A 24274-nucleotide genomic window follows, 5' to 3' on the forward strand; every position below is an offset into this window, starting at 1 on the left:
AAATCCCATGGATGGAGGAGTCTGGTGGGCTGCAGTCCATGGGGTCGCTAAGAGTCGGACATGACTGAGCGACCTCACTTTCACTTTTCACTTTCATGCATTGGAGAGGGAGGTGGCAACCTACTCCAGTGTTCTTGTCTGGAGAATCCCAGGGATGGGGTAGCCTGGTGGACTGCCGTCTATGGGGTCACACAGAGTCGGACATGACTGAAGTGACGCAGCAGCAGCAGCAGTGTTTAATACTGTGGTGTTCAACATATCTTAAGCATCCTGTATGTGATGGTGAATAAGCTGGGTGTGACTGAGATAATGAAATAGTGTTTAATTCCCCCTTGTGCTAAAACCAGTATCACATGCGGGTTTTCTTTTGTCTCTTCAATGAGGAACATATGATTGTGAATAATGATGAATACATATATGTGTAATGTTCACTATGTATCAGGCACTGTTCTAAGCACTCATAAGAACCTTTAGTGTCAGTTCAATTCAGTCGCTCAGTCATGTCTGACTCTTTGCATCCCCGTAGACTGCAGCACACCAGGCCTGCCTGTCCATCACCAACTCCCGGAGTTTACTCAAACTCATGTCTATTGAGTTAGTGATGCCATCCAACCATCTCATCCTCTGTCATCCCCTTTTCCTTCCTCCTTCAATCTTTCCCACCATCAGGGTCTTTTCCAATGAGTCAGTTCTTTGCATCAGGTGGCCAAAGTTTTGGAGTTTCAGCTTCAACACCCATCCTTCCAATGAGTATTCAGGACTGATTTCCTTTAGGATGGACTGGTTGGATCTCCTTGCAGTCCAAGGGACTCTCAAGAGTCTTCTCCAACACCACAGTTCAAAGGCATCAATTCTTCAGTGCGCAGCTTTCTATATAGTTCTTGCCTTGAGAACCCCATGAAATTTTTGGAGAAGGGAATAGCAGACCACTTCAGTATTCTTGCCTTGAGAACCTTTTGTGTAGGGGCTGTTAGTCTCTCTATGTTATGGATTGGGGTATTTGAAGCACAAATACTCTGATGTGACAGCCCAAATTCAAACTTATCAGCCTGCCCTTGTATGTTTCATGTGCTGTTAAAATGTGGCTTCCAGGGTTTGAAAATAAGTCATCTCAGGAATTTATCCACCTTTTTCCATTAGCAAAATCATCACATAACCATGATTTATTAGTTCTGTGCTATTCTTAAATATGCTCTTCAGTTCAACCCGGTGGTGCAAGGAGAATTACTCATACTTTGCTCTAAGAAGTGGGAATCTGTAGAGGCAGTTGCTTTTCTTATGTTCCCTTTCCCTCTTAATTGATTTGCTTCCTCATGTGCTCCTACGTGGAAAAGAGATGAGATGATAAATGCTGTAAATAAATATTTCAAGTTTCTGTGCTCGTTAAGATATTATGTTAACAAGCCCCCTGCATACTGTCAAGCTAAATGGAACTGCAGTTATTGGGGATTCTATCTTGGCTCACTCATGGTTAGTCAAGTTTCATTCTTACTGACACAGATAGTGGTGGAATAATCAAATTTAGATTTGAGATAAAAACATAGAATTCTGATCAACAAAGGTGTCTGCCCAATTGGGTTTATTTAGGTTGATGAAAGATAAGTTTCTATACCTCAGCACAGACCTCTTACAGTGGTATAGGCTTTGTCTCAGGTGAATGCCAGAATAGAATTGTTAATTCCCTACTATTTGGCAAAAATCACCTCCAGACACGTATATGGAGTGGACAGTATATAGAACGAAATGGCTAATAGATCTTCAGAATAGCAAATTTCAGAAAGATGCTTTTGTGTATTGAGAGAACAGTGTTCCATAACCCTAAGGACCATATTTCCACTAAAACTTGGGATTGTGTTCACTACCTTTGTATTTCCCTGCAACTTTTCTTATTGTCTATACACAGGGCAGTATTATTTTACCAACTAATTTCCCTGACACCTTCTGATATTAGTCCAGGTGTTCAAATCAAACTTCCTCCATTCCTTCTTTTCCTGAGTCTATAAATTCCATGAAATCCCATTCAAAAATGAAATACCTGTATTTGGGGTTTACATAGTCCATTTATTTCTTTTGTGTAATCTGCGTTTATGTGGTAAGCAATTTTAGTATTACTTAATATGGTAGGTCATATGTGAATGGTCTAGTGGTTTTCCCTACTTTCTTCAATTTAAGTCTGAATTTGGCAATAAAGAGTTCATGATCTGAGCCACAGTGGGAGTGAGAAATAGATTTAACGGACTAGATATGATAGAGAGCCTGATGAACTATGGATGGAGGTTCGTGACATTGTACAGGAGACAGGGAGCAAGACCATCCCCAAGAAAAAGAAATGCAAAAAAGCAAAATGGCTGTCTGAGGAGGCCTTACAAATATCTATGAAACGAAGAGAAGTGAAAAGCAAAGGAGAAAAGGAAAGATATACCCATATGAATGCAGAGTTCCAAAGAATAACAAGGAGAGATAAGAAAGCCTTCCTCAGTGATCGGTGCAAAGAAATAGAGGAAAACAATAGAATGGGAAAGACTAGAGATCTCTTCAAGAAAATCAGAGATACAAAGGGAATATTTCATGCAAAGATGGGCTCAATAAAGCACAGAAATGGTATGGACCTAACAGAAGCAGAAGATATTAAGAAGAGGTGGCAAGAATACACAGAGGCACTGTACAAAAAAAGATCTTCATGACCCAGATAATCATGATGGTGTGATCACTCACCTAGAGCCACACATGCTGGACTGTGAAGTCAAGTGGGCCTTAGAAAGCATCACTACGAACACAGCTAGTGGAGGTGATGGAATTCCAGTTGAGCTACTTCAAATCCTGAAAAATGATGCTGTGAAAGTGCTGCACTCAATATGCCAGCAATTTTGGAAAACTCAGCAGTGGCCACGGGACTAGAAAAGGTCAGTCTTCATTCCAATCCCAAAGAAAGGCAATGCCAAAGAATGCTCAAACTACCGCACAGTTGCACTCATCTCACACGCTAGCAAAGTAATGCTCAAAATTCTCCAAGCCAGGCTTCAGCAACACATGAACCATGAACTTCCACATGTTCAAGCTAAATTTAGAAAAGGCAGAGGAACCAGAGATCAAATTGCCAACATCCATTGGATCATCGAAAAAGTAAGAGAGTTCCAGAAAAACATCTATTTCTGCTTTATTGACTATGCCAAAGCCTTTGACTGTGTGGATCACAACAAAGTGTGGAAAATCCTGAAAGAGATGGGAATAAGAGACAATGTGACCTGCCTCATGAGAAACCTGTATGCAGGTCAGGAAGCAACAGTTAGTACTGGACATGAAACAACAGACTGGTTCCAAATAGGAAAAGGAATACGTCAAGGCTGTATATTGTCACCCTGCTTTTTTAACTTATATGCAGAGTACATCATGAGAAATGCTGGGCTGGATGAAGCACAAGCTGGAATCAAGATTGCCGGGAGAAATATCAATAACCTCAGATATGCAGATGACACCACCATTATGGCAGAAAGTGAAGAAGAACTAAAGAGCCTCTTGATGAAAGTCAAAGAGGACAGTGAAAAAGTTGGCTTAAAGCTCAACATTTAGAAAACTAAGATCATGGCATCCGGTCCCATCACTTCATGGCAAATAGATGGGGAAACAATGGAAACAGTGTCAGACTTTTTTTGAGGGGGCTCCAAAATCACTGCAGATGGTGACTGCAGCCATGAAATTAAAAGACGCTTACTCCTTGGAAGGAACGTTATGACCAACCTAGATAGCATATTAAAAAGCAGAAACATTACTTTGCCAACCAAGGTCCGTCTAGTCAAGGCCATGGTTTTTCCAGTGGTCATGTATGGATGTGAGAGTTGGACTGTGAAGAAAGCTGAGCACCAAAGAATTGATGCTTCTAAACTGTGGTGCTGAGAAGACTCTTGAGAGTCTTGGACTGCAAGGAGATCCAACCAGTCCATCGTAAAGGAGATCAATCCTGGGTGTTCACTGGAAGGACTGATGTTGAAGCTGAAACTCCAATACTTCGGCCACCTGATGCAAAGAGCTGACTCATTTGAACAGACCCTGATGCTGGGAAAGGTTGAGGGCAGGAGGAGAAGGGGACGACAGAAGATGAGATGGTTGGATGGCATCACCGACTCAATGGACAAGAGTTTGGGTAACTCCAGGATTTAGCGATGGACAGGGAGGCCTGGAGTGCTGCAGTCCATGGGGTCGCAAAGAGTAGGACATGACTGAGCGACTGAACTGAATGAACTGAATATGGTAGGATATCAATTCCTGCCCCTACTAACTGAGACAATTTATGCAGAACTGCTTAAAAGCCCAGTAAATGACATCTGTTATTAGGCATCTATGCCTTGTAAACATCCTCAAATACACTGGAAGAAAACTAAAGAAATGCATTTTACACAAGAAGTTTTGGATGAACTCATGATTTTTCCCATTCAGTGTCAGATAACCAAAATCATGTTTGTGATTTAAGTTACACTCTTGGACTTTGATATCATACTCAGTCTAGTCTGGTTCCTCAAATCTTTCCTTTATATATTATGAAATTACCTGGTCCTCATCTAACAGTCAGGTGTCCCAGGTGGCGCTAGTGGTGAAGAACCCACCTTCCAATGCAGGAGACATAAGAGACACAGGTTCGATCCTTGTGTCTCCAGAGGTCGGGTAGATCCTCTGGAGGAGCGCATGGCAACTCACTCCATTATTCTTGCCTGGAGAATCCCATGGACAGAGGAACCTGGCAGGCTACAGTCTTTGGCATTGCAAAGAGCTGGATATGACTGAAGCAACTTAGCATGCACATATAATGATATGCACCCATCGTTATAATATGGCACAGAGTATTTTTATTGCCCTAATATCCCTGCTCTGCCTCTTCATTCCTCACCTCCCCAACCCCACCCCTGGCAACCCCTGATCTTTTCTCTGTGTCCATAGTTTTGCCTTTTCCAGAACTTCACATAGTATTGGCTTGTTTCATTTAGTCATGTGTATTTGAGGTTCCTTCTGGTTATTTCTGGCTTGATAGCTCATTTCTTTTTTAGTGTGAATAATATTCCACTGTCTAAATATACCACAGCTTATTTATCCATTTGCCTACTTCAGGACATCTTAGTTGCTCAGGTCATGGAATTTGATGAGGAAAAAATCCTGGGGATATAAAAGTTCTATTCATTAATGTTTCTAATATTGCAGTCATGTTACTGTGACTCCGCACAAATATGTCTAACAGCTTTAGCACTGAAGAGATGAATGGGGCGTGGTTTTTATAAATTATATGTGTTGTTGGGTGGAATGAGAAATGAGGATGGCCCAATTCTTATTTAAACGACAGTATACCAGCTGACAAAACATTCAAGATAACAGCAAGGCCATATCTGTGGGTTAACATTGAGAGCTTAGTCATTGCAGGCACAAGAGGAAGTGGGAAATGGAAGAGGTTGGTTTAGAAGAAATAAAGGAGATATACTTCAGTCATTATTATGACCAGCTAACTATTGTTCTTTTTCTATCATACATCCCAAATTTGGATGCCATCTTCATCCTTCCAGTGCTTGTATCATAGAAGAACATCAATATTTTTGTTAACTTATTTTTCCTTATCACTGAGAATATTTATGTATATCTATATATATATTTGATGAAAAAGATTTAGTCTTTTCACACCTATGGTTTTAATCAAGGAAATGTTAGTGCCAGAGTAAATTTTTGTGACTTTGACTATTTTGTTGTTGTGAAAGTGAAGAAAAAATATTTTGATCCTAAAAAGAGCAAATGAAGAAAATTCTACTAACAATATTAAAAATAACCAGTGGAGATGGACTCAAAAGGTTTACATTTATTTGATCAAACTCTAACTGACACTAAGTTCTGAAAGCAGAAACTTTGGAGGAATAATGACAGAATGATTTGGGAACGTTGAAAAAAGGGGAAATGATATTACAATCCGCAGAAATAGAGGGCTGATCATTCCGTGCTACTCACCTCTGAAAATGATGCTAGAACAAACATTTATGCACATCATTAGCTTTAAAATCAGGCCCTGTAACAAGTCAAAATATCCTTATGGGACGAAATCGGTAGACCCTCAAATCCTTTTTGGATTTCAGAAGAGAACATGTTTTACCTTATCGTATGACTGGTAGAGTGTTGAGAATACCTATTGTATACATGTGTTTTTATTTGATTTGTGAAACAGGCCCTTTCCCTTTATAGCCACAGGAGCCATTCTCAGAAGGCACACGGGCAATCAAAATATTTTCAAATCCCGAGAGCCACAGAAACACTAGCTTTCGGTTTATTCACTGGGCTGTGCCTTTCTAAACATTTTCTTTTTTAAACTGGCCCTAAAGGGCAATAAACTAGGCCTCCACTAAGCCTGAGCAAATAGAAAAGATGAGGATTAAGTGGAATGTCATGCAAGAATGTCATGCAGATGGGGTCTGTTTCAAGACTGATGGCCCATAAGGTAAGTTTAAACAGGACCATTGCTCTGTGTTCATACCAATCAGACAAAATTTGCTCAATAACGTGTTTATTACAGACTCAAATAGGTAGGATATTTGTTAACAAAACATACATATGAGGGGTTTTCTTTCTCAGTTCCTTCCCTCCCAATCTCATTACTATGGTCAGCAGTGTGCTATGTCTTAATAAAGCAATACAAACGTTGAAGAAATTGATGGGTAATTTTTTTTTGACTGAAAATGTAACTGTTGACTTAGAAGCAGGCATTGATAACGAAAAATAGTTTCAAGACTAGTGCTTTGCAAAAAGAGAATGAAAATGACATAAGCCAAGTTGGAATTTCAAATCTCTGCAGAATTCAGTATTTTGTAATGAATGTTTCCTTTGCTTTTTTATATTCTGAGAGCCCAGGTTAAGTAATTCAGTTCAGTCCAGTCCAGTTCAGTCGCACAGTTGTGTCCGACTCTTTGCAACCCCATGAATCACAGCACGCCAGGCCTCGCTGTTCATCACCAACTCCCGGAGTTCACTCAAACTCATGTCCATTGAGTCAGTGATGCCATCCAGCCATCTCATTCTCTGTTGTCCCCTTCTCCTCCCGCCCCCAATCCCTCCTAGCATCAGAGTCTTTTCCAGTGAGTCAGCTTGTCGCATGAGGTGGCCAAAGTATTGGAGTTTAGTAATTAGCATCCATTACAAGTTCAAATTTGAAAACAAATCGAGATATGGGCAAAAGAGCCTTTCCTAAAGTTCTAAATGCTTAATTGAGAGCCATTAAAAGTAACAAAATATTATAAGAATTGAAATAATGTAGACAGTGTCCAAATATGGGGACATTGGCTATGTTTTGACACCCCGGCATGGAACTTGTTCAGGGAATTCACCTGTGTCAGATAATTTAAGATGTAGATGACAAATCTTGACTTCCTTTGAATTATAGAAAATATTTGTCAGTTGCTGCAAAGTTAAATTTAAACACACACACTTGGCTTTGTGAGATGAAATTTATCTGTAGGATCTTTATTTTCTTGTCTTTATTATTTCCAATGCAATTTATACTGTCACCTTCATAATCCCCTGCCACCAGGCATCTAAGACAAAACATACTTTTTTAGTATCTATCCTTAATCAATGTCTTTTGGCCATATGTTCACCCAAATATCAGCCAAGTAGCATTGGGGACGTATGGTTGAAAGTAGGCTTACCAAATCCCAGAAACCCTAAATTATTGAGTTTTCACCTAAGTTGCTGAGGGAAGTAAGTTGAACTACCTTTATTGAGCACCTTTTATATTCCAGCTTATATATACAGTTCTGTTCAGTCACTCAGTTGTGTCTGATTGACTCTTTGTGACCCCGGACTTCAGTATGCCAGCTTCCCTGTCTGTCACCAGCTCCCAGAACTTACTCAAACTCAGGTCCATTGAGTCAGTGATGCCATCCAACCATCTCATCCTCTGTCATCCCCTTCTCCTCCCTCCTTCAATCATTCGCAGCATCAGGGACTTTTCAAATGAGTCAGTTCTTCACATCAGGTGGCCAAATTATTGGAGTTTCAGCTTCAAAAGAGTCCTTCCAATGAACACCCAGGACTGATTTCCTTTAGGATGGACTGGTTGGATCTCCTTTCTGTCCAACGGACTCTCAAGAGTCTTCTCCAGTACCACAATTCAAAAGCATCAATTCTTCAGCGCTCAGCTTTCTTTATAGTCCAACTCTCACATCAATAGGTGACCACTGGAAAAACCAACAACTGCTATTCAAAAAGTGGAGCATCTTATGGCATAAACAAAGAAGCAGTTACCTGGGACACATCTTGGTAACTGATGCACAGAATAAATCAAGATAAAACACAGATGCTCACAGACAAGGTTCAGAGGTATGGATCCTGGATGCAGAGACAGAGCAGAGGGAAGGAATTGGGCGGGACTGATCTCAGTACAGGAATACACTGCCTCTAGAACGGCTCACTGCAAAACAAACAGCGAATACTCTTTTTGCTTTTCCCCTTTCTCCATAAGAGCAAAAATCCCCTTAGGATTTCTGAAACCGATACTAATATAAGTATTTCATAAAAGTGAATTAGCCTAAACTTTCAAAAATCAGAGGACACCTGTATAACCTCTGATTGATACACAACAACCCAGAAAAGTAGGCCACACTATCACTATTTTATAGATGAGAAAACTGAAAAAGTGTGTTGAATGTGCTTTTCCAAGGTTACCCAGATCAGATTTTTAAATGAAGACTGACTCTAAAGACCATTTTCTTTCTCTCACAACACAGCATGCTTTCTTACTACCTTGAGAGGCTATACCAATTCAAAGTATAAAAAGAATCAGTGGTGTTCATGGTCCACTGTTAACAAACACACAGCCCTGCCCCGCTGGCCCCTGAGTCCTCCTGGTAATTGAAATGGCCAAGCCTGGCATTTCTTATGCCATCTTGGGGAAAAGATAACATTAGCTAAAGGAGGGAAAATATTGGAAAAAGAGAATATTAGCTCTGTCTTCTTGGTGATGGCTCTTAGAGGAAATAAATGGAAGATACATGTTTCCCTGTTAATTTTTTCTGTTTGAAAGAGAACGAGGGGCCTGGGGTGAAGAGCAAACAGAGAATACTGATGCTGTGATAATGAGCCAAGGAGCATTGGTTTGGGGCTTATTTCTCTATTGCCCTGGTCATTTCATCCTTCACAGAATGAGAATATCCTGTTCAGCTTTCAGGCTGGGGTTGTCATGCGAGAAGTGTACGATAATTTCATCCTTTTTTGTAACTTTCTTTTGGGGATAAGCATTTTGGTTTTCTGCTGTTTATTATTTCAAAAGCATCTATATGCTAATATGTTTTATGCTAATTATTTTCATGTTTTCCCCTTAGGTTGTGCTTCATATCACCCACCAGGGAGGATCATCTCTCATGAAAACTTTCAAATTTGATTTTGAAAATTATTCAGAAAAATTTAAGCCATGCTATCTCCCAGGGTAGGAAAGAATATGCTCTAGAGACTTCTATAATTCAAAGGCAATGGACTGGGATAACATTTAAGTTATCAGGCTGCCAAAATCCTCTTGAGAACAGCCAGGTACACAAAACATTTAACACTGTGACATTGAAATATGGGAAGAATAATTAAAATAAAAATCTAGTAACACTTTCAGAAATTACTAAAGTACCGTTTGATCCAGAGAGGAGAAAGGAAAGGCTGTTTTCATTCTCTACCATGTCTGAAGTGCGCTAACTGTTTCTATTACTATGAGTATCATATTTTAATTGTATGTCAGCATTCCTTAGTGTCATTTCTAGAAATTTAATTGTAATGATATTAATGCCTGAAACTGAGTTTGTGCTTACAGGGAGAATAAAGTGAGAGAGGATTTCATATAATGAGCTAGCTTGATATTTTCTTCCAGTTTTTTTTGTTGTTACCGAGATTTTTTTTTCTTTAATGAAGTTTCAATTTAGAAAGTAAGTTACGATTTTGGAGGAAAAAAACCTAGAAGTCAGTCAATTAACCTGTCTTTAAAAACTTTTTTGCAGGCATCTTCTTTTGAAGATAGCCAAGTCTTACAAACTGATTCCTCAATATGAGATATTAAAACTTTATTTTTAGAGTTTTTTAGATTACAACTTAACATTTTTTCTTTGGTTAGGAAATGGACTTGTTTTGTTCCCAGGTGCTTCAGGGATGCAAAGAAAAGGTCCCCATTTCCCACTCCTCTGCATTGTTCTCCACCTTGCTCTGTGTATAAGAAAACAAAGGATTCAGAAGCGCTGGGGGAGTCACAGTCCAGATTTCAGTTCATTTTGGGGGCTGTCTTTTTTGCACCTATTCCTCTCTCCACCTTTGATAGCGGCACCCCATTTCATTTCTCTTTTTTAAATGCTTTCACTTTTAGACCTCAACAGTGTCTTCATCCTGCAAGAAGTACAGCCCAGCTGCTGCTCTTTCTCCTCCTGACTTATTCTAATACCTCTTGAACTCTAAGATAGCTTTGTCAGTAGGAAAGTTCACTTTCGGGCTTGGAAGAAAGGTCTCCTTCTGGAAGGGGGCCTGACAAGTAAGCTAGACTCTCCCCCAGAGAGGAAGGGCTCAGAGTCAGCCTCCAAAAGGCAGATGAAAACAGATACTTGGACAATCTGTTCTGGGACTGCCAACCAGCATTTCAACACATAACTGTCATCACCTCTCTCCAAACAGGAAGAATCATTGCTGGGGATATGCTTGGTAAATTGGTTAGAATAAATGATTGTCAGTTAAAGGTAAAATAACATTTTGTTGAAACCTGGCTGTGTTTGGTATATTCTATTGAAATAAAAGACCTGCAGTAGTTTATGTGCTAAACCCTGGTGACCTATCATCATTTTCCTTTCATTCCATTTATCTGTCAGCTACAATAACAAAATAGCTACACATTTTCCCTTTTAAAGTTGTGTTTAGAGAAGGATCCCTTGAGCTAACGTATTCCATCTTAATGCAGCCCCAGCTGAGAAAAACTTTCTCTTCTTGCTCTTCTCTAAACATAATTCAAAGGTATTTCAAATAGAAAAGCAATTTACGTACAATTAGGCTCCAAATTTATGAGGTATAGGTGAACCATGCAATTTGATTAAGGAGGCTGCTATGAGTGTATTATTCCCTTCGAGAACTAAATTCCATGAGGACAGAAAGGAGATCTATCAACAACTGTTAGCCTGTAGTAGCTCTAGAGGGGCTTCTCAGGTGTCACTAGTGGTAAAGAATCAGCCTGTCAATACAGGAGCATGAGAGATGCTGGGTTGGGAAGATCCCCTGGAAGAGGGCATGGCGACCCACTCCAGTATTCTTGCCTGGAGAATCCCATGGACAGAGAAGCCTGGTGGGTTACCAGTCCATAGGGTCGCACAGAGTCAGACATGACTGAAGTGACTGAGCATGCACGCACACAGCTCTAGAAGGTGGCTGTGGTCGGTGGACTTGAAGCAAATATTTGGTGGGCTTGACTCCGTCTATCTGAGCAGTGAGATCAGCTCAACATGCTCCAGAAATGCTGTATGATCAGAGAAGAGTAGCACAACTGGGTTAACAGACTTTGAAATGATAGGGACTAGAATCAGAGAAAATGGATTCGCATCCCATATCAATACCTTAGAGTCATCTGACCTGGATGAGTTTCTTGGCCTCATTCTCCCCACGGATAATATAAAAGTAAGATACATCCTGGCACAGTGTGTGTGTGTGGGTGTGGGTGTGTTAGTCATTCAGTCATGTCCAACTCTGCCACCGCATAGACTAGAGCTCCCCAGGCTCCTCTGTCCATGAAATTTTCCAGGCAAGAATACTGGGGTGGGTAGCCATTCCCTTCTTCAGGGAATCTCCCGGATCCAGGGACTGAACCCACATCTCTTGTGTCTCCTGCATTGACAGATGAATACTTCACCACTGTGCCACCTGGGAAACCCACATGGATAATATGGGAGGAAAAAAACCATACTTACTGTTTTAAGTGGGATGTGAGGATTAAATGAGATGACGTATTTTCATGGTGCCTGCAGCTCAAACATCCTCAATGATTGTTACTTCTATTATCATCACTATTCTTACTTGTAAATTATACTTTTAGGATTTTTATGATCACTATAGAACTGAACTGAATTGATAATCATTAGTGGTATTAATAGCAATGTGAAAGATTCAAATTTTTTCCTTATGGAGAACTTGAAGTGAAGTGAAGTGAAATCGCTCAGTCGTGTCCGACTCTTTGCTACCCCATGGACTGTAGCCCACCAGGCTCCTTGGTCCATGGGATTTTCCAGGCATAAATACTGGAGTGGGTTGCCATTTCCTTCTCCAGGGGATCTTCCTGACCCAGGGATCGAACCGAGGTCTCCCGCATTGTAGGCAGACGCTTTACCATCTGAGCTACCAGGGAAGCCCCTATGGAGAACTTAGCTGAAATTCAAAGATGCACACACTGGGTACTTTTTTCACTAGTAATACGTTTTCTGTGAAATGAAGATGTGGACAGGTTTAAGCTTTAAATGATTCACTGGAAGTCTTTATACCATCGAAAGCTTTTGGTAAAACTGTTTTCACTGTCAAATCTAAGATTTTGCACAAGTTGAAAAAATGTTTTAAGTCCATTAAATGTTATTGCTTGTATTAACCAATGCCAAATAGTAATATAGAAAAAAAGTCAGTTGCTCAGTATTTTTACAATCACTGCCAAGAATTCACCTATCTAACTAATGAGCTGTCTTTTTCACTTCTCTTTTCCATACCTGAGATTATGAAAACTTCTAGTGTTGCTGGTATGAGTGGTCTTGTTGATTACAGGGTACAGTTAGAAATTCCTGAATCTCATGAGGTGTGGAATTGCTTAGAATAAAAGTCTTCTAGAGGAAAAGCCATCTTGCTGGTTGAAAAGCTCCCTCAGTAGTGAGCTGCCAGGTCATATTCATGGAGCCAGATCATCTTATGAAAGCATGCAGTCAGGTCTCAAGGTCATTAGACATCTCACTTGCTCGCAAAATGGGAGAAGAGGAAATAGGTATGCGCTTGCCTCCAAACAGGTGGTTGTTCCCATACAGAGAAGTCAGATGTTAATTAAACCGTTGCAGGGTTAGAATAGATCATACCATTCTGGTTTGAAAAGTCAGCATCGACTTCTAATTGCTGTTTCCCCCCCAAAAAAACAAAATCCACAAATGCATTTGCTTACAAAGTTTTTATCAAATGCAAGTCACATTTAAAGTAAAAAGAAAAATATTTTTTTGTTGTCTTTAGAACGATTTTAGTCACAATGGAGGCTTCAGTAAAATAATATCTTGAGTAAATGTTTTAATTGTTATCCTTGGGATTTAATTTTTTATTTAATTTTCATCTTGTGCTTTCTCTATTTCATGAAGCCAGCCCTCAAAGTAAATGCTTACAGTAAATTAACTCTGGTGTATTTTAAGGTGTTTCATTTTAAATATTCACACTTGGATTAAAGCACAGTATCATCTACCTTTCACAATACTTAGCATGTAATAGAGGCTAAATAGAAATTACTAATAATTTAGCATTTCTAGAGCTATAGTGATACTGTCCTCGATTTCCTTTCCATTCTGTCATTCTTCAGTGTAGTTGGTGTAATTTACCCACGAACGGGCAAGATTTCGGATTGTTCACAGTCAAAAGTAAGAGAACAAAGTAAGAGAGATTTTCATTTATAAGATTGCCTTTCTCTTATCTACTAGTCTTGCCTCCCAGACTGTCTGTCTGTCTTTGGAAAGCAAAGTCAATAAAAATGATTAGAGCTGACATCTCACAAATGCACACCCTTAAACCATGAAGCAGTAATGCTGTGCAGGAAATATTTTTCTGACCTTTTCAAATTGCATCCAACTGTCTCGGGAATTTCTCAGTGACTAGAGGTAATAAGGTTCAATCCGTTTTACTGGCTGACTTCAAATTTAGTTCCCCCGAATCTCTAACTTATCTATTCTTTGCATCTCGGCTCTGGCTTCCATTCAGCATAGAAATCCATGCATTTTATCTTTTTTTTCCCTCCTCAGGTTTTGCAAAAAGATCACAGTGTGGAATCTACAACCATGCCAACTCTCCATTTATTGCCCCTTCAAAAACAAAGTATGAGCATGGGGGAGCTTAGTGGGTATAATGTCTTTTCAGTAACCCTTATTGAATTTAATTAGCTTGTAGATTTCATCTTCATCTTACATCTCAGTTTTTACCTCAGTAATCTTCATTATATAAAACTTTCCAACTTAACTATACCACAGGCACTCTGTAGAATATTATTGAAGCAAAAATACGTGAATTTCTTTTGTGTTGAATTGATTTTGTTTTTTCTTCTGTGAGTCAAAATGCTATGAACACACTCCCTGAGTAAGGATGGGAGTCATCCAAGTGTGACTTGCTAAAAGGCAGCTGGGCAGCCCCATTCTTCACTGTGTTCCCTGAAGGAGAACAGAAAACAGAAGCTGGGAACACATTTCGTGACCTCACCAAAGTGTTGGATGTCTGGAAGCCTTGACAAGGAGTTAGAAGCTTGTCTTACTTTTCATATTTAGAGCATCTCTGTGCTGAATGTGATGTGGGGGAGATGTCAATGTTTTCTCATTTGTAGGAAACACCAAATTCAACACATTTTATTGCTCCCATCCACCGCCTTTGTACTGCCTTCTTCGGCAGTGATTAGAATCTTGGCTGAAAGCTCCTGTGGTCAGTGGAGCTTGAACTCTTTTTCTGCTGCCTCTCTTGTCACGGGCAAACAGCCACTAGGAGGAGGACACCTTTTTGAAGTTGTCCTTCCAAGAGTGTGTGTTTGTACAGTAATTGTCAAGTTTGATCATCACAAGATATTTGGCTTTATAAAAATGAGATTATTTCAAATAATCCTATTCAGAAAATAGATTTAGAGGGAAGAGGATTAAGAGCAGACATTTTTTAAAATTCATAGTTATGCACTTTTTTCTTGAAAAAAAAGTTCATCTTCATAAATGGCTTAAATTTACCATTTTAGAAAAAGGAAATAATGATATTGATGAAAGTTAAAAAGTAACTTACAAAGTATGTTTAAAGATATGGTGTTTTCTTGAAGTTGCTATTTTGTCATTTGAAATTCAGTGTGTGCAGCCGTGTGTGTAGAATGCACAATAATTTGAATTTGGGGTCAGAAGGCAACAACTCCAAAACTGACTGGATTCCAGTTTCTCCCTGGAGATGTCATCTCAGTGAATTGGAAACTTGGTTATACCTACGGACTCTTTCAAAACAGAGTAGCCTAGTCAACTAGCCCTGATGATTACATGTTTGGTGCCTTCTGTTTCCTGTTTCTAAATAGGCCATATTCCCTACCCTTCAGGACCTGGAGGTTAAACAAAACCAGTGTTCAGCACTTTCACTGAAAGTATAAACTGATCTGAATCTGCCGGAAGAAAGGAGTGAGGTGGTGCCGGGTTCCATTTATAACGAGTCATTTTGCTTTGGTGGGGTTCTTAGAGATTGGGGGATGGTATGGGAACTTGTCAGGAGCCTCCAGGTGATGAGGCACAAGAGGAATGAATAGTCCAGTTAACAGTGCCATGAATAGTAATAATTGCTCCTTACTGACTGCCATCTACCAGGTAGATGTTACCATCAGTAACCAGTTACCATCAGTAACTCATGTAGCCTCCCTTAATCTTCTTAGGAGCCCCATAAGACAGGTATAACCATCTTCGATTTACAGGGGGCAAAAGTGAGATTGAAAATGCTTAAAACTGAGTTTGCTTGTAAGTGGCAGGGGTAACGTATGAAGAGAATTATTTTTATATGGAAAGGAAAGAAATAATTCATTTACTGAACTCAGCGAGTTTTTAACATTTTCTCCTCTTCTTTCTTCTCCTCCACTACTTCCTTGCTTCTTCTTTGCTTTTCCTTCCCCTATTCCTTTCTCAAAGAAAGAATGAAATGAGGCCAAAACAGTAAAGCACTCTCTCCCACTGTGTCTTCAGCAAGACACCATTCTTCCTTGCATCCTCATAGAGTTGCTTTCAGTAGAGCTGCATGTAGCATTATTTTGGAAGTTTAATAAGGACCGAGCATTCTGGCTAGTGGCTTATATTATTGCCACATAAAGTAATGTTTAATACTTTAAATAATACTACAGAAGATGGTGATTCTATGCTGTCCTCACAAGCTCACATTCAGCCCTGTCCAATCTGTCTTTCATCTGATTAATAATTAACCAGGATGAAAGAATGGATGCAGAAGTTGAAAAGTATTTTTGTGAGTAATCTGGTAAAACCTACTTCTGCAAATGTAATGTTTCTAAACTAGGATATCTAGAAAACTCAATTCCTTCACATACACAACTAGGATCCTTTTTCTTCTTCTGCCTGCTTCCCATCTCCATATTATAAACATTCGTATTCTTGATTACCAAAGCAGGCTTGTTATTGTGGCCTTAGCTCAATGAAGATATCGATGCATAAGGATTAGATTTCACTCTTACAGGGATGCCTGATATACACATTTGTCTCCTGGTGAAGGGGCTTGGCTACTTATTCTGGGTAAACTGGGTTTGTGTTGCCTCAGCTCTGTCTGCTCTCTGATGCCAAGGCCAGCGACCTGACGGGGCCGCCTGTGTCCTCGGCATATCAGACAGAAAACTAACTCAAATCTAAGCCGAGTGGTAGAATCTCAAAGCTCTGTCACTACTATTCACAGCAAATCTATTTCTTCCTAGAGTGGGTGTTCTGAAATTTTGATCTGCATCTCACTTGAGATAAATAACCCTCTTGAAAAAATTTCAAACAGAACTACACAGGAAAGGCAGTAAAATCTTAAACGGAAATATAATTTCAAGATCCATCTCTCCCTCTGAGGTTTCTGGAATATGCGTGTGATCCCAGTACAGAGTTCTTTCATGAAACCCTTTCTGTTTTGCACAAGAACCCTCCGAGTCCCACTATCACCTTTATTGGAAATAAACTCAAAATAATATAAACGAACAAGAATAGATTGTTCTGAAATGATCCACTGCACACAGTTCATCCTTCCATTACTGCTGAGGAAGAGAAATGACAACATCGGCTTTAAATCTGTAGACTGAGTGGTGGGCGCCTATCTGCCCTTCTGTGATATAGAGGCAATCTCCCCTTATTGTTGGGATTCAACAATACTTATTGTTACTTAATTGGAACCCCACTGATGCCCTGTGGGATTTCCTCTCCTTGGCAAGGCAATATATCCATATAGACATAGAGCATAACCACCATGGCTTACTGTAATAATATAGTCAGAAATATCAACATTGGGATCAAAATTAAACCAACAACTAGGCTAATAGAGTTTCTAGATCATCTTTTGGTATTATTAGGAGCTCACTATTTTTCTGTTTATCTTTGGATTTAGAGTGAGGCCAGCAGAAATTCAAATTGAATACCCTTTATCACAGGGTTTCCTTTTCTGTTTTAATTCCTCTTTGCTTCCAGAAGTGAAGGGAGAACTGGTAAAATTACTGACAATTATACTTTATGAGCAAGGACACAACAAACACTAGAGGTCTGGGCACTCTGTATAGAAATGATACTCTTTTATTCAATCTTTTTTCTACCTTCTCTCTTTTTAAGTGAATAAATATAAGGTCAACTTTATGAAAATGCCTGGAAAGCCTTAATTTTACTAAAATGAAGTTAATGAAAATGAAATTGACAAGTAAATCCCTTTCATTTTAACTCTCAGTGCCCAAACAGGGGTCGTTACCTTGGACATCAGAGGGCCACTTCATTGTCTTTATTTATGGTCACAGCATTTGCATTCATTTCTCTCTTGTGCTATTTTTATTTTTGTCATTGGAGTCCATGAAGACTTAATCATCAGCCCTCTAATTTTCCAGAAGAAAAAAAAAGTTGATTTATCAAACTGGCGGCAGAAAAGGAAGAAGATCAATCTGACATTGTAGGTTAATAGTAGGGAACAAAACACATTCATAATTAGAAGAGAAAAGGACTTTCCTTGTTCATTCCAGTTTATAATAAAAAGCCCCTCGCCAAAGCGTCTTAGAAAATAATGCATTCAGACTGCGTCGAATTACCGCCTAGCAGATTCTATTTATCTGTAGCTTAAAAAGCAGCTGCGTTTTTGTAAAAAGCAATGAATGTGGCAGTCCTACTTAAAGGTAGAAGAAAAAGAACACCCCTTGTTTTGTAATAAGGGGATTTTCCATTTAAAAGAGAGAGCGAGCCTGTTGTGTGAAGTACGATTATTACATTCACTGTATTCTATCTTACCCACCAGGAGGCTAATAATGAAGGGGCCAGAGAAGGAGGCCAGTGCTACCAGGGTTATCTCGCAGCCTCAGATGTTGGATAAGTCGAAGGAGGCAGGATCGCTTCAGGATGACATTCAGAAAGGCCGGACTGATTACTGGGAAGAGAAAAGCCTACCTATTCTTTTCTAAGGTAAACAGTTCATTTCATCTGTCAGATGCATGTTTTATTATAAAAACATGTTTATATAAAGATAGCTCTAAAGTTTACCTTTAAAAATTATTTTAGGTGCCTGAATATTCCCCTGGCCTGCCTGTCCATGCACTGATGCATTCTTAGCAACCTGCCTTAGACAAAGGAGGCACTCGGAGCCCCACCACACCTCAAACCACGCTTTGAAGGATCTGTCAAGCTCACTTTTAATCATGAGGAAGGAATTACCCACATGGAGTCAGCAGAAAATGAGAAAGTGGAGCTCGTGCTGCGAATAATTCCAGCAAGTGCCAAGGGGCTAGTTGAGGAATGGTTTCATGAGGTGAATATCTTTAGCTTGTACTTAGGGTTTGGGTAGCGTATAATCCTTTTCTCTTTTAGGAGCGATGACTATCCTAAGTGTCCTTCCCAACTCAAGAGCGCTCAGAGCCTTTGCCAGGCTGTTGACAGATTTGCTATCAGTCTCGTCCTTGTTGTTATTTACTGTGACTAATTTTACATTTGCAAATATGCAGCAGTCCACTGGGGCTGCTGAGCCAGCAACTGTTAATAGCTGTGTGTTTCTGTGTGAGTGCATGTCCGGTAATCCGTCTCTCTGTGTGTATGTGCCCTTGTGCTCGTCTTCTCTCTGTTGTGCACCTAGGTGGGGAGCGCTGGCCAGCCAGTGGGCTCTCAGATGTGGTCTGAGGCTTTTATTTGATCTTTGGACCAAGAAAAAAAGAACGTGTCACATCATGATGAATGGTCAATCTGAATTTTTAATTCATACGGAAGGAGAAGCGGGGAGGAGGCTATGAGCCCAGTGAAGAGACTAACCTTTTCCCTTTGGGAAGAGCTTGATTCAAATTAAACATCACTTTCAGTGTGAAATTAGTTTGAAGGTCTCTCTCTCTCTTTTTTTTTTTTTTTGGTGCCTGGTTTAACTCCTTGATGGGCTGCTCTTTCAGGGAGGAACCCTTCTGTCCACCTTTGTGCTTGTGTCTGTTCCCAGCAGCAGCCCAGAGTTCTTTGTCCTTTGTTCTGTTTTTCTAAAGATCAGGTCTAAAAATATATTTTTTTTTTACTATTTTCAAAACTCCCATTATTCACAAGATAACATTCTCCCTAAAACATGTTATTTCTTGATGTCCCAAACTCATATCTGAAATAAATAACGTTCTGCTTCAAAGGATAATCTGGCTGGGGAGGAGGGAGAGGGAAAATTTGAGATCTTTCCCAGAGAACCTTCCAGTGTCTCCTGCTTTAGGCCAGTGTCTGCTGGCCAAGGGAGTCACAGAGGAGAAGCAACCCCAAAGCCCAAGGATGCTCTCGTTTCCCTAGTTCCCCACATAAACCCAGGCCAGCCTGCTGCAACTCTGGCCTCAAACACGCAGGTGCCAGGAGGCTTTTGAAACCTCCATTCAGTCCTCTCTGGTCCAAGGACTAAGGCCCGAACATGTAGAAAGAACCGTTGTCCATGGACACGCAAGGCTGCTTGCCCACCTGGGCACAGCCTTGCTGCTTTGGTTAGGCACCCACAGGACTAAATATGTGATTGATTCTCTTTCTGGAATTTAGTGGCTTATGGGAAAAGGGGTAGTATGGAAAAGACTAAGAGACAAGGGTATTCTTCCAGTGAATCTTCAGAAGGAAAATGTTTGGGTTTTTGAATTCCTATACGACTGAGCAACTGAACTGAACTGAACTGAACTGAAAGAGGAGTTTGGAGGTCAGGCAGCTGGGTTTGGAGTGGGGTTGGGGAGGTGAGGCAGCTGGGGGTGGAGGTCCAGGTGGAGTGGGGCGTGGGAAGTGGAGGCAGAGGAGCAGCTGTGTTTATTTTAATCCATCTCATTTAACCCTCACCTAAAAACAAATTGGAGAGGTTTGGGAGTGCATTAATCTGGACCCAATTAGCATGTCTTTCTCCTTCAAAAGTGCAACCTGAGATTAATGAATATAAACTAGAGTTTCAGATGCAGTTCTTAAATCATTTGCATGTTTCATGCATGATAATTGAATTTATGTCTGCACTTCCTTTCACTTAACTATTTCCAGTCTCCTTCCTGTGAGTCACATAAAGCAAGATTTCATTCTCCTAACCTTTCGGTGGAGTTTGCCTAGCTCTTGCTCCTAATGAGAAACTCAAGTGCTTGTTCCTTTTATTTGAATTTGAATAATACAATATTTTCCACAAAGCAGAGGGCAGGGCTTAAAAGACTGGGATGCTGTTTCAGGAACTGGTAAACAGGCACTCCAGGTTTATTTTTCAAAGACCAGAAAACCCATGGGAACTGAAAGCATTGAGTTTTCAGTGGTCCCAGAGAATTGGGTTTCAGTGTGACCACTTTTAAGTATATTAATAATGCCAAGAGGAAGATCACTTTAATGCAACATAAAGAATGTTCTCAGGCTCTGGACAGAGTTACTTATCACATGGGATTAGCGCACCGTACTTTTCTGGCATAGTGAGATATATGCTTCTGTGGAAGGGGGAGGTGGGTAGTGTCAGCCTTCATGAAGGTGTGTAGATGAGCAGTTAGCTCAACTTGTGGTTGCTTAGCATGCTGTAGGCTCTTTCCTTCTTTCTTCCTTTCTCTTTTGTTATTTAGGTGTAGAAGGCTTAATGCTGACATAGTGCAAGCAGGTGTTAAGGTCCCCCTCCCCACCTGCTCCAACCTGAAAAGCCTAAAAGCTGGCAGTGAGCATGAAAGAATGCTTCCTAGGGAAAACGTTGAGGCCAGAGGCTTAAAATAACCCACCCTGGTTTCAGTTTGTATCAGTGATTTGTCTGTCTTCTGTCTTTTTCCTCATGTGTTTCCAAGTTCAATGTCCAAGTGATGAGCTTTTCTGCAGGAATTGTCCCCAATGTCCTTTGTTTTTGGTGCATTCAGTGGTTGAGTGTTGCTGAGTGTCTTCTGGTCTTGTTTCCTGGTCCTTGTAGCTAAGCATGTGGCTGAAGGATAAAATCTTGTTAATTTGTGATGTCACCGTTTAAGTGTGCTTCCTGTCACTTATGTGTAGTTTAAAATGTTCCTTAATGTAGCATGAAATGATCAGTTAGCTTTGCAATGGTTGTGAAGTCATGTGAAGAAAATAAGTTTTGCATCCGACCAAGATAAATTCACTCTAGTGCTTTATGGCTTTTTATTCCTATGTGATAGTAATAAAGTCTCATGTAGGGATGGAAGCCATGAAATACATTGTGAAAAATCATCAACTAAGAAGGGGCCATCAGTATAGAAAACGTTAGCCTATGGAGCTGTGAACATGCTGGAGAAATGACTTGGCGTGTAACTTTGCTACATTCATGGTGTTTCTTTGAGCTTCTTTATCCTGGGATTTTGAGCGCTAAGGAATCTAGGTTACAAGAGTTGATTCATCTCTGTAATCATTGATTTACATGCTCATTTGGGTTTGCACCTTTCTGTTTATCATACATTTTTCTCCATTGTCTCTTAATGAAACTTCTCTAGAAACTACTGGTAGCCCTCCCATCCTGAGGCTGCATTTAGTATTCCTAAGCCTCCTTCCTCCTCTTGTGAACTCTCTTCTGAAACAAAGAAGAAACAGTCCAATCAGACTTGCCCTCTTGGAAATGTGGTCCAGATTGCTCTACTCCCAAGTTCCAAAAAAGGTAGACATTGGGTGGGCTCGATCTACACCTTCTCAGATCCATGGAGCCACTGAGAGTTGTTTCGTTTGCTTGAGAAAGTCTGGGTGTCAGAGGAAGTGGGGGGCTTTGGAGAACTGGGTTCCAATCTCTCTGCCACTTCAATCTGGGGACCTGGGGCAAGTTGTTTAAGCTCTGTGAGCCTCTTTATCTTTAAATGAGGAGAGGAAATACATCTTGGGAGGATATTGTGAGGATTAAGTGAGTGTTAGGTGTACCTAACAAAGCATTTAGCATGTTTAAAAAAAGTTCATGAATATTGCTTATTCCCTGTCTCTCTCTTCCCTCTTCTGTTCCCATTTCTCCCCACTCCCTTCAGTGGAAAACTAGCCCCTTTGAGAGTGAAAATATAGAATGCCTAATAAAATACAAGCAAACAACTTTAAAAAAAAATAATGTTGAGTTGCCTCCTTCCCATATGTGACTGAAATCCCTCTGTTGGATCAATAGCTTTTTTCCCTTGAACTGCTTTAAAAATGATTGACCTATTTCACTTCTACTGTTTTCTGTATGTTTCTTTTTGCTTGACTGTTTTAATACTGACTATTGACCTCTACTCATTTTTACTGGTTTTCTGTTATTTTTTTCAATGAGAATTCCAATAAAGCTTATTTTTGTTATCTTTTGTCTCTCCATTTCCTCTGCACAATGAGATTGTAGCCTGTGACTCTGAAATGTCTGGACTGCTCCAGAAAGATAAATGATGCCTTTCCCTAGAAACTACCCACTCCTGCTACCAAGAAAACGCTGGTGGCTACCCTCCCAACGTTTGCATACCAATGTCTTTGGGAAAACTGGTCAATTTAGTTGTAACTTTGATGCAGTTTAATTTTTAAACATATAGAAATTACAACTGACTTTATCACTAAAGTCTATAAGATAATTGTGGATAAGGAAAAGGACTTCACAAATACACAAATGCTGAAACATTAAAAAATTACAGTCTAAGTGTATTGCTACAAAAAATATAGTGAAAAATCTGTGATGCCATATTTGTATCCAGAGTTCTTTTATTATAATTGAAACCTCATCCTTTAAACCTCATTCTCACCCCTATATATCCAGATCCTATTAATATCCTTAATCCTTAGTGAGTATTCAGATATTAAGTGCTGGTCACTCAGTCATGTCTGGCTCTTTGTGACCCCATAGACTGTAGCCCGCCAGGCTCCTCTGTCCATGGGATTCTTCAGGCAAGAATACTGGAGTGGGTTGCTATTCCCTTCTCCAGGGATCTTCCTGACGCAGGAATTGAACCTGGGTCTTCTGCATTTACAGGCAGATTATTTACCGTCTGAACCATAAGGATATTAGTGGAGTACTTAATGAGAAAGGAAGGAAGGAAGAAAATAATGGGGGGAGGGAATAAAGAAGTAAAAGGCCGCCATATCACCATAAGAAGTCAATTGTATGGTTAAGAAGGCCATCTAGAACATTTAAGATAAAATGTAACAAATGACATATACAAAATCACTGGGGGGATTCAGAGCAAGGAAAATTCCCTAGGATCAGGGATAAGACCTATGTCAGAATTTAGGACATCAGCCAGATTTCCATGGGCAAAAGTCAGGGACTTAAAAATTAATTTATCAAGGAATTTATGAAAAGCTCAGGTAAAGTATTTCTTGAAAATCTTATATGAAGTATTCAACCCTGGAACACATATTTACTTCTAAATATCTTCACAAGTGCCATTAAATACAGGTAGTAGATCTTAATGAACACACTTACTTAGATTAATTAATTACTGCTGAATCTCAGTGGACTGCAATTAGCTCTTACCCGTGTGGGACAGGACAAGTCTATGTTGCCAGCATGCCTGTGATTTCAAGGATAGTCATGTGTTTGCCCAACCTTTCCCCTCTTTTATTTTTGTATGGTTGTCTTTAAACTCCAATACTTGCTATAAGCATGAGGCAACTTGTGCAAAACCGGTTGCCTTCAAGAAGGACTCAACATCCCCCAACCACTCTTTATACTGAATATGTCACTAGATACCAGCCTTTCAGAGTGATTTATTGGCAATAAACCCCATGGTATATTCCTATGTAAATGCCTATAAATTTGTTGGCCAGTGGAACAAAATGCTGCAATAAAAAGTGATTTCACTCAATAAGTAAATGAGCAAAATTGTGTTTCAGCAAAGGATGAGAGTGCGACTATGGGCAGAACAATCCTTCTCACTTTGTTTCTTTCCCACATCCTTATGAGA

The 24274-nt window shown here is 39.9% G+C and overlaps 1 long non-coding RNA gene across 1 annotated transcript in view; it reads left to right on the forward strand.

Moving 5' to 3' along the window:
- LOC148777643 (uncharacterized) overlaps positions 1-18650 on the forward strand; it is a 71153-nt gene extending 52503 nt beyond the window's left edge. The window contains exons 7-8 of the long non-coding RNA XR_016037516.1: positions 18229-18392; positions 18489-18650. This is a non-coding gene — a long non-coding RNA (uncharacterized LOC148777643). The remainder of the gene's footprint in view (positions 1-18228; positions 18393-18488) is intronic.
- Positions 18651-24274: the final 5624 nt, after the last annotated feature.

The sequence above is a fragment of the Moschus berezovskii genome, chromosome 6, assembly GCF_049115385.1.
Source record: "Moschus berezovskii isolate FMDL1 chromosome 6, NW_MosBer_1.0, whole genome shotgun sequence".
Lineage (NCBI taxonomy): Eukaryota > Metazoa > Chordata > Mammalia > Artiodactyla > Moschidae > Moschus > Moschus berezovskii.